The sequence below is a fragment of the Chelonia mydas genome, chromosome 2, assembly GCF_015237465.2.
Source record: "Chelonia mydas isolate rCheMyd1 chromosome 2, rCheMyd1.pri.v2, whole genome shotgun sequence".
Taxonomy (NCBI): Eukaryota; Metazoa; Chordata; order Testudines; family Cheloniidae; genus Chelonia; species Chelonia mydas.
The window spans coordinates 90,736,835-90,746,829 of NC_057850.1; the positions used below are offsets into that span (position 1 = coordinate 90,736,835).

Below are 9,995 nucleotides of genomic sequence, written 5' to 3' on the forward strand. Positions count from 1 at the left end.
ACATTTACAATGTCATGCTTCTTTATGCTAATCACAGAAGAGTCAAAACCATAGAAGCATCATGTCTTTTGTGCTGTGTTTGAGTTTGTCATTATTTAAATGGAAGTAGGATCCGAAACCTAAGTAGCTAGTGTGAGTTATCAGGCTGAATGTTTACCATTTGAAAATTGCTGGGCCGAGCAAACAAAATAGTTTCCCTTGGGAGCAGGGGTGAAAGTAAAATTGAATTCTTACTGGTACGGGGGCTGGCTCCGTGCCTCCCCCCCTCACTGGGGTGGGGCCTCAGGCAGAAGAGGAGGGGTGGGGGTTCAGAATCTCCCAGGCAGCTCATCCGCACTGCCTGGCCTGCGCTGCCTGGAGCTTCACCGGTGATTTAAAGGGCCCGAGGCTCCGGCCGCTGCCGTAGCCTGGGGTGGGGGCCAAAAGGGGCAATGATGTTAAAGCCATGGCACTGCTTTAAGCAGGGTCCTTAAAGCGCTGCTTTAAAGTCAGCTGAACGGGCCTGTACCGGCAGCAACTTTTTACTGGCATGCTGTACCCGCCCATACCGCCTTAGTTTCACCCCTGCTTGGGAGTAATGGTTTTGGTGTTGCTCATTCCTTCTCTTTTCTTTGGGAGTGGCCCGTGGAGAGAGAGCACGCACCCTTTTGATCTGTTCCTTTTGTTTAAAACTCACCTTTTTCTTGCTGCTTGTCTTCACCAAGCCTAATGTTTGGTTTGGATGCAAGTGGTGGACAGTCAAATCTTTCCCACAAGCAGGTTTATGCCGATGAGGGTAGATGCAGACCTGGGGACCTCTATATATTAAATAAAATCCTTCACTTAAAAAGCCATCTAAGATTACCCAGTGACAGTTTATTTGCTTATCACATGATTTACAAAACCTCACACTTAAAAGCAAGAAATTAGTTAACATCTTAATGCCCCACTAATCTCTTTGAGCATGTCAAAGCAGTAGTAAGTAAATGAGAAACAGCTGACAATTTATTTTGACTTCAGAAAAGTCTTGCACAAGTGGCTCCTAAAGAAGTTCAGTGGTCATGGAATCAAAGGCAAAACATGCCATGGATCAAAACCTGGGTAGGAGACAGAAAGCAAAGAATGGATAAAATGGTATATTTTCATGACGGCAAAAGGTTAACAGGGGTGTCTCAAAGTTCTGTACTCATTCATGTGTTGTCTAATATATTTACTACTGATCTGGAAATGGAGGTGAGCAGTGAGGCAGCAAAATTTGCAGATGACACAAAGTTATTTAGGTTACTTGGGACCAGAGGGGACTGTGAGGTAATTTAGAGAGCTAAACAAGGTAGGAGGATGGGGGACACGTGGGCAGATGAAATTCATTGCTGACAATTGCAAACTAAAGCACATTTGAGGGAAAAAAATTAGACTATCCAGACACTTTACTGAGTTCTAAATTAACAGTATCAATTCAATAAAGGCATTTGGAATCACTGTTGACCACTCAATGAACGCATGTGCTCGATACGCAGTTGCTGTCAAAAGATCTAACAAGAGGTTAGGATGCATAAGGAATGGGATGGTGAATAATAAAAAGGCTATTATAAGGACTTAATATAATCAATGGTGCAGCCTCACCTAGAATACTGTGTGCAATACTGGTCATCCCATCTTGAAAAGGATATTGCAATACTAGAGGGGGTTCAGAGAAGAGCAATGAGAATGATCAAGGGAGCGGAAAAAACATTCATAAGAGGAGATTGAAAAGACTGGGATTGTTTACCTTAGAAATTAGATGAATAAAAGGGGACATGATAAAAATAATGAATATAGAGATGGTAAATCAGGAACTTTTGTTCTCCCTGTCCCATAACGCAAGAGCAAGAGGACATTCAATTACATTAAAAGGTGGGAAAATTCAAAGATGATAAAAGGAAATTAAACTGTGGAACTTGTTACTGCAAGTAGTCATTGAGGTCAAGATTTTAAAAAGATTCAAAAAGGTTTCAGATAATATATGGCTGTCAGCTATGATTAAAATATGTCTCCCACCCTTTCATCCTTTCCTCCACATGGTTTCCACAGTTTAGAAAACATACATAGTAACCTCAATAGTTCCAGAGAATCAGGACTTGCTTTGTTTTAAACTACCTGTTGAGTAAGGACCAGATCCTGTAATCAGCATAGTTCTACTGATGTCAGTGGAGTTGTCCTAAACTACCGTTCCTATATATTTTACACAAAGGATAACCAGTCCGTATTGCATCACCACACACCTATAGGACTTGGGATGCCTTGAATGATCTATAAAATGTTTACTTCTTACCACTTTCAGGTATTTGTGTGTTTTTTGTTAGACACAGGAATCCTTTAGATCTTGCTTATAGAAAAAATATTTATATGGTGCCCAAAGCATGCTAGATACAAGTAAAGGTACAAGACAAACAAGTAAAAGACAGGTCTCTGCCATGCAGAATTTAGAACATAAATAAAGAAAGATAAATGGAGAATGGATAAAAAGAGCAGGACAAGCTTTACTATTAAAATATCATGGCTTTACTTCCATGGTTCTTTCTATGGCCTGATTCAGACACCACTGAAATCAATGGGAGTTTTTTCATTGATTTCAGTGGGCGTTGGATCAAGCCTATAGCTATTATAGTTTGGAAAAAATGTAGCACAATCACAGAAAAGTGGATCTTGTGGGATTCAAAGGTATCCTTGGAATGCAGTGTTTGATTTGCCTCCTGCTAAAAGATGAAAAATAAGAAACTCTTCCCTAAGACTGTTCTGCAAAGAGGATTGGTATGTATAGGGACTGGGGCTCAGGTGAGGGGAGGACGAAGATCACTCAAGTGAGAATATCAAAAAGGTTGGGTAATTCGGTTATGCTTTGGATTCTTACCTAAACCAAAGAGAGCCTCCCGATCTTTTCAGGTTTCCATTTTGCTTATTGCAAGGCACCCGTATGTTGCTGTCCATGAAACACAGCGTATTAGATCTAGAAGGGCTCTCTCTAATTCTGTTAATTTTAGGAACTTCTGCTCTAAGTCACAAAAAGCAATTGTGATTTACAAGGTTAGCTACCTAATCAGCTTGGTTCAGACAGGAATGTCGATCCTCATTTTGATTTTAAAGACTAAGTGATATGCTAAGGTACTTAATCCAGACCCACTGAGTTTTTCCATTTATTCAGCTAAGTCACCAAAGTAGCATTCCGTCTGTCTTCATTTCACACTATTTGCATTTGGATTATATAACATTTAGAGAAGACATTCAGTGCGGATACATTACCATTTACTGCAGGTGCTCCTTCCCTCCCTCTGTTCCACACACATTTCAGTCTGTTTTTGTGTGCACTACTTTTCAAAACAGAATCATCATAAGCCATTGGGCCTGTGCTTCTAATCAAAACAGGGTAGAATTGTGCAGGTGTGTCATTGCAGGAGGGACCCCAAAATATAATTTAGCTCTTGGAATACTAGCATTTTCCAGATTCCTGAAGATGACATGTGCCCTTCTCTATTGATATTAAAGAACATTTTGCCATTTAATTCAAGGCAGGATCAGAATTATAGGACTTGATTCTCATTTATACAAAGGTGTCACAGATCTTGTCAGGCTCCCCCTGCTGGTGGCTAACCAGTTTGCTGTGATGGGATCTAACCACTGCATTCCTTGTGTCCTTTTAAGCTTCCCTGTATCCCTGCAGTACTGTTTAGTCTCTTGGAGCAACTGACACATTGCCTGGGCACTGACTCAGTCTTTTACCCATATAGATCAGCTTCTTCTGTTGGGTGACTCCTGCATCTACCTCCTCATGTGATTTTACTGCTAGGTAATTTTGTTCCTATGACAAATTAGCTATCCTAGATAGAAGCCTGACTACTGTCTCAGGTGTTTGTATTTAACTAGAAGATCATCCAGATTTAATGACCCTCTATTCATAGATTTGTAGATTACAAGGTCAGAAGGGACCATTGTGATCAATTAGTCTAACCTCCTGATAAAACCCTCCACAAAATAATTCCTATTTGAACCAGAGAACGTCTTAAAAAAAAGACCATGCAACACATCCAGCCTTGATTTAAAAATTGCTGGTGATAAGGAATACACCAAACCCCTCAGTTGTCTAAATGGTTAATTACCCTCACTTAAGCATTTACACCTTAATACCAGTCTGAATTTGTCTAGCTTCAACTTCCAGCCACTGGATCTTGTTACACCTTTCTCTACAAGAGTGAACAGCCCTATCAAATGTTTGTTCCCCGTGTAGGTACGTATTCACTGTGAACAAGTCACCCCTTAACCGTGTCTCTGTTAAGCTAAATAGATTGAGCTCCTTGAGTCTATCACTATAAGTCATGTTTTCTAATTCCTTATTGTAAGCCTGTATCATTACCCCTTGGAATTTCAGTCCAACCTGGAGGTCACACGACAACAGAGAAGGTAAAGAACACCACATCCAAAATGGTATCAGCAGACTGACAGAGATACATAAAGAGAGCCTCTAATATGGAACAGAAGTAATAAATTGTACATACAGATTCCCCAAATTGTCACATAAAGGTCCATTAATACTACCATAATGGTGTTAAGGGGTCTTAGTTTTAATAAGAATCAAGACCATAGTGTGTATGCCTTGCTTGCCCACAGCCTCCAAAAAGGTTAAAGTGTGTCTCAATGCAGCAAGAGAAAAATCTAAGAGCCTGCGTGAGTAACCTTTGGAGCTTTTATAAATATAGTATCTGGACAAAAACTTTGACTATCTCCTAATTAAAGGTTAAACTGTGGGTTTTAAGACCAAGCCCGTCAGTAAGGGAAGCTAAGAGAAGTAGGATTGCACAGGGAGCTCCTTGAAGGCAAAGGAGTTGTGAAGGCAGCTCCTAGTGCCTTCCAGAGCAAGAAAGGGAACACACCCATTGCTACGCACTCCATAAAGGACCTGGATGTGTGAAGAGGCGGGTAGGGCCACTGACCCGTCCCTAGTCCCCTCTCTGTTCCATTTGGATTTTCCAGAAGCAGCCCTAGAAACTACAGGCCCTTCTATAAAAAGAAGCCCAAGAGCTGGGATTTTGCTTCGGATCCTGTGTAGGGATGTAAGGGGGAAGGGCAAGGTGAAAGCACTCTTACCCAGTCACAGTCTCACATTTACTATAGTCAGTGCTCAAATGGCTCTGCTAATGTATGCATGTTTATGCAATTCTCATTAATTTTACATAAAGTGGGAGTGATAGCACATATACATTTGAGGTCCTTGTAATTATTAGAGCACCTGATTTCTCAAGAGAAAAAGCTGTGTTAATCCTACCTACCAAAATTCACATTGGAAAAATTAGCATCTGCTTATCTTATTTCCCCCCTGCAGCATCAACTGGAGGTGAATTCTACCTCACTTCCTGCCCAAGAGCGTTATGTAATTTTGCTGCTTCAACTGGCAGCTTGAGTGCACCTCTGAGTTAGACACACACTGCATGCGCCTCAGAACCCTAAGTGGCTACGTGATCGTGTATTTGAGCTGAAATAGAAATTAATGAGACTTACTATTTTGTTCTGCTTCTCTGCCATCAGTGTTCTTTTCACACACAAACACCAGACTTTTATTAAGAGAGTGATATATAAACTCTCCCAACAGCTCAGAAAATTAGGAAAATTTTTAAATTGTAATAAAGTTTGGATACACTGTAACGCGGCAAACTAATGTTGATGGTATGTCCTGTTCAATCAATGTCAGTGGGATTGCACAGAATTTGGCCCATCAATTTTTTTTAAAAAGGATTTAGTTAGCTAAATTGCTCTCAAATTCAGGTTTTATGGGGATATTTTGAATACCCAACATTTAAAAGCATGATTGTACTGGTATGAAAATAGACAAGAAGCAACAATAAAAATGAATAGTCTGTGTTAGGCAGAGCTAAATAGAATCTATATTATTTTCAAGGTTTTTTTTTTTTTTTTTTGGTGTGGGAAGTATGCCTCTTGTTTTCCTGTGACAATTGGGACTATTTGTCTGAAACATTATCCTCTATGCCTACTAGATTTGTCCTTATTATCTAAACAAACAAACATATTTCATAGGTTTAGAGATTAATTGAACCTCTAACTTTATGTAAAAACATAAGTTCCCATTACATTAATGGAATGAAAAAGCCTCAGACTGGAAAAATACTGTTTATTGAAGTTTTCAGTGAACTTTCTGGAAAACCAGCCAAGACACTGAGGTTCACTGAGCCTAAAGTGTGGCACCCACCTCTTTTTTAATGAAAATCTAATCTAAACCTAATCCACAGTAACTGTCTAGCAACAATTGTTAACTCAAGTAATTCACTTGCTGGACACATTATTCTCTTCCAAAAGAACTGCAACATGATTAACACCATCCTTGAAAAATATTACTTTTCACAGAAAACCCACATATAGTGTTCTTCAAAAACTTCCCATTTGCCATCGATTACTCAGAACCACAGCCTGCCCACCTTCTTCATGTTGAGTAGTATTTTAGGCTTGATCTAGACTTAAGCTAGGTTGATATAGCTACACCAGTCAGTGACAGGATGATATTAGCAGAGATAAATAGAGTCCCTCTCAGAGCCAGCAGCCTGGTCACTTAGGGTATGCCTACGTTATAATACAAGACCCATGGCATGACCCTGGCTAGCCAGGGTCAGCTGACTTGGGTTTGTGGGGATTGGGCTGTGGGGCTAAAAATTGCAGTGTAGATGTCTTGTCCAGGGCTAGAGCTCAGGCTCCGAAAGCCTGTGAGGAAGGTGTCACAGAATCCAGGTTCCAACCCCAGCCTGAATGTCTACATTGCTATTTTTAGTGCTGCAGCCCTCGGAGACCGCAGCAGGGAAAGCACTGCTGTGTGTTCACACTGTCAGCTGCGAGCACAGTGCCATGGCCACATTAGCAGCTCTTGCAACATCACAGAGAGCAGGGCATTGTGGTAGCTATCCCAGTGTGTAAGTGGCTACAGTGTGCTTTTCAAATGGGGTGGGGTGTGTGGAGTGTGTTGTGTGTGTGGGGGGAGAGACAGTGTGTTTTGGGGGCAGAGAGTATGTCAGCGTGCTGTCTTGTAAGTTCAGACAGCAGCAAGGGGAAACCCCGACATCAACCCCCACCCCCTCTCTCTCACGCACACACAGGCCTGCCTTTGCAGCAGCAGCATTCCACAATAATAGTTTGCTTTGTGTGCCGGAGCAGATAAGCATGTTGGATGTCAGAAATGGAGCTTTGAAAGGGGATATCTGCATGCCTGCAGCTGAGTTCAAAATAATGACCAGAGTGGTCACTTGACTTCAGGGGATTATGGGACGTTTCTGGAGGCCAGTCACAGTGCAGTAATGCAACACGTCATCCACACGGACACCCGGGCGTTTCAGCCAGGGCACAGCAAGCTATGCCGTGCTCTATATTATGCTCTATGCATCTCATGGAGGTGGATTACCAGGGGTGCTACAGCTGCGGAGTCCAATTGTGCCTTGCCAGTGTGAACACCTCAGGAGTTAGGGTGGCCGGGGCTGATTTAGTGCACTCTAACTTGCAAGTGTACCCAAGCCCTAAATGAAGGTATTCTGGTGCAGTGAGTGTGTGTTTCCTGGGCTGGAGGGGTAACCTGCTTACATAGAGGGGTGAAAAAAAAAAATCACACCCCTGACCAACATAGCTATGCCAGCCTAACCCCCAGTCTAGTTGTAGCTATGTTGATGGAAGAATGCTTCTCTCAGGGTAGCTACTGCCATGGGGAGGTGGTGTTCCTACACTGATGGAAAAATCCCTTCCAGCATTATTGGCTGTGTCTACACTATAAGGTTATGCTACTGGAGCCCTGGTGACTTATCTATGCTGGTATGCTCTTCCCATTGTAGTCATACCCTTATTCTGCAAGCAGTCACACGGATTTCAAAGTGGAGTGAGGTGCTAGTCAGCCGGAATAAAGCTGGCAGAATCTAGCCCTAAATAAGGTAAATCAGTATTTTGCTATAGAAAATGCAGTGTACAGGGGGATAGCTAGGTAATAATTCAAGTATGGAGGTAACTTTATCTAAGGCCAAACTGGCAAGTTTTAAAAAAAGCAACCACTCTAATTTACTCAGAATTGGTCATGGTCTTGAGCTGGAAGCTTTTATGATCTGAAAATGTGGGCAAATGACCAATGGTTGGGCAATAGCCTATAATTGATAATACAGTATATGAGCAAAAAGAAAAGGAGTACTTGTGGCACCTTAGAGACTAACAAATTTATTTGAGCATAAGCTTTCGTGAGCTACAGCTCACTTCATCAGATGCATCCGATGGTAAGTTCCAGTTGGGGTTAGGGACAAAAAAAAAAAAATCACGTAAGGAAAAATCACTTTTGATAATTTCATAGGGAATAATTATAGGAAGATTGATACATTTCTAGCAATACTAATAATAAATAATAATATCATCTGTTGGTGATCATTGCAGAAACAGAATAATGTGATGCTTTTCTGAAAAAAAAATATTGTCAGCTATGTAACCTAATTACATGTCTATAACATGTCCATCACCATGGTATAAAGCTCCTTTTCTATGAAGGTTCCTATACTGGGCTCATCATCAAAATATCTGAGTGCCTTCCAGCAATGCATTAAGCAACACAGATACACATTTGTCACGTTTGTTCTGTCATCCTCACCCCAAGGGAAGAAGCATGCACTGTGGAGTGTTTTGTTTTGCAGTTTTTTGCTTTTAAATATTATTGTGCTTCACCTGAGAGCTTTTCCACTTAGTTCCCTAAGAATTCAGTCCAACTCCAGTCTGGTCACTCAGGTTCCTTTATCTGGCATCAGTAAAGGTATGCTGAGTTGATCAGACTCAAGTGTAATGGGTGGGTATAGGGTATACCACACATCCAAAGTTACACAGCAATTTATATACATTTACATATTTACTATACATTGAATTACATGTTTCGGGATTACTCTTTACCTCATCTTATCCATTATTACCTTGTCCATTGTAAATGGCTCCCTGGGCATCCTCCCCTTACCTTAGCAAGTATAGACATTATGTTTCCAGCCTCCTGATCCTAATCCTGTCTCCCAAGAAATGAAGCCTCATCCAGGTTCAATTACTCATGTCAGGCCAGGCCTACAATACTCATTGCTACTTATTTATGTTGGAGAAGGCAAGGTAATGGAATGCACTTGCCTTGGAATGGAAGATGGTAAGGTTTGTGGCAGTGTCATAGGGCATTCTACTCACATCCAGGGTGCCTCCTTCTGGCTGCATCTGGGGATTAGCTCTGCCAGGCCAACACTGCTTCCTGAAATTCTGTCACTCTGTCTCTCCTGGGACTTGACTGCCCCTGCTTCATGGCTTGGTCTTCCAGCCAGGTCACTGTAGTTTTAGCCTTTCAAGGGTGTGTGTATCAAAATCTTTCAGGACCCAACATCCCAGGCAGTCTTCCCATTCACTGGCTCTTGAAGGTGCCACTTCCCTAGTGACTGGTAAGGGAACCCAGGCCCACCTTCTATACTGAATTCCAGCCCAGGGACCCTACAATAAGCAGTTAAGGTCCACACACTTCTAAACCTTACTGCTATGTCCCCAAGCTCCTCTCCTCGCCTTGCCTTCTCTCACCCTGAGAGCAACTGCAGCCCACAGCTGATCTCAACTACTGCACTTTATTCAGGTCCCTTCTGTTCCTGTCCAGCTGACCCTCATCTCTGATTAGTCCTTGCTGCTTGGCTTCTCCTCCACGTGCAGCCTAGGTGGTTAACTGGCCCATTTTAACCCTTTGAGGCCTTGTGTGGGGTGGACACTCCATCACAGGTGGTTCTAATTTCCTTTGGGAGTTCATTCCACATTCTCAGCCCAGCCTCGGAGAAAGATCTGTCTCCTGACAAGAGGAGCTTTGCTCTTAGTGTAGAAAGTTCCATTGTGCCAGAGGAATATAGCTGTTGACCCTCATCTTCTCCTAGACCTTTAGATGGTCTTTTAAATATCCTAGGCTCAGCCTGTGGAGTGCTTTGAAGATAAGGACAGATCTTGAACTTGATGAA

At 42.0% G+C, this 9,995-nt stretch overlaps 1 long non-coding RNA gene across 1 annotated transcript; it reads right to left on the bottom strand.

Moving 5' to 3' along the window:
• Nucleotides 1-962: 962 nt before the first annotated feature.
• On the bottom strand, nucleotides 963-9,579 carry LOC122464503. The gene is made up of 2 exons (XR_006288594.1): nucleotides 9,196-9,579; nucleotides 963-1,076 (listed from the first exon to the last, which is right to left on the bottom strand). It is a non-coding gene; the product is annotated as an uncharacterized LOC122464503 (long non-coding RNA).
• Between the last annotated feature and the right edge of the window lie 416 nt (nucleotides 9,580-9,995).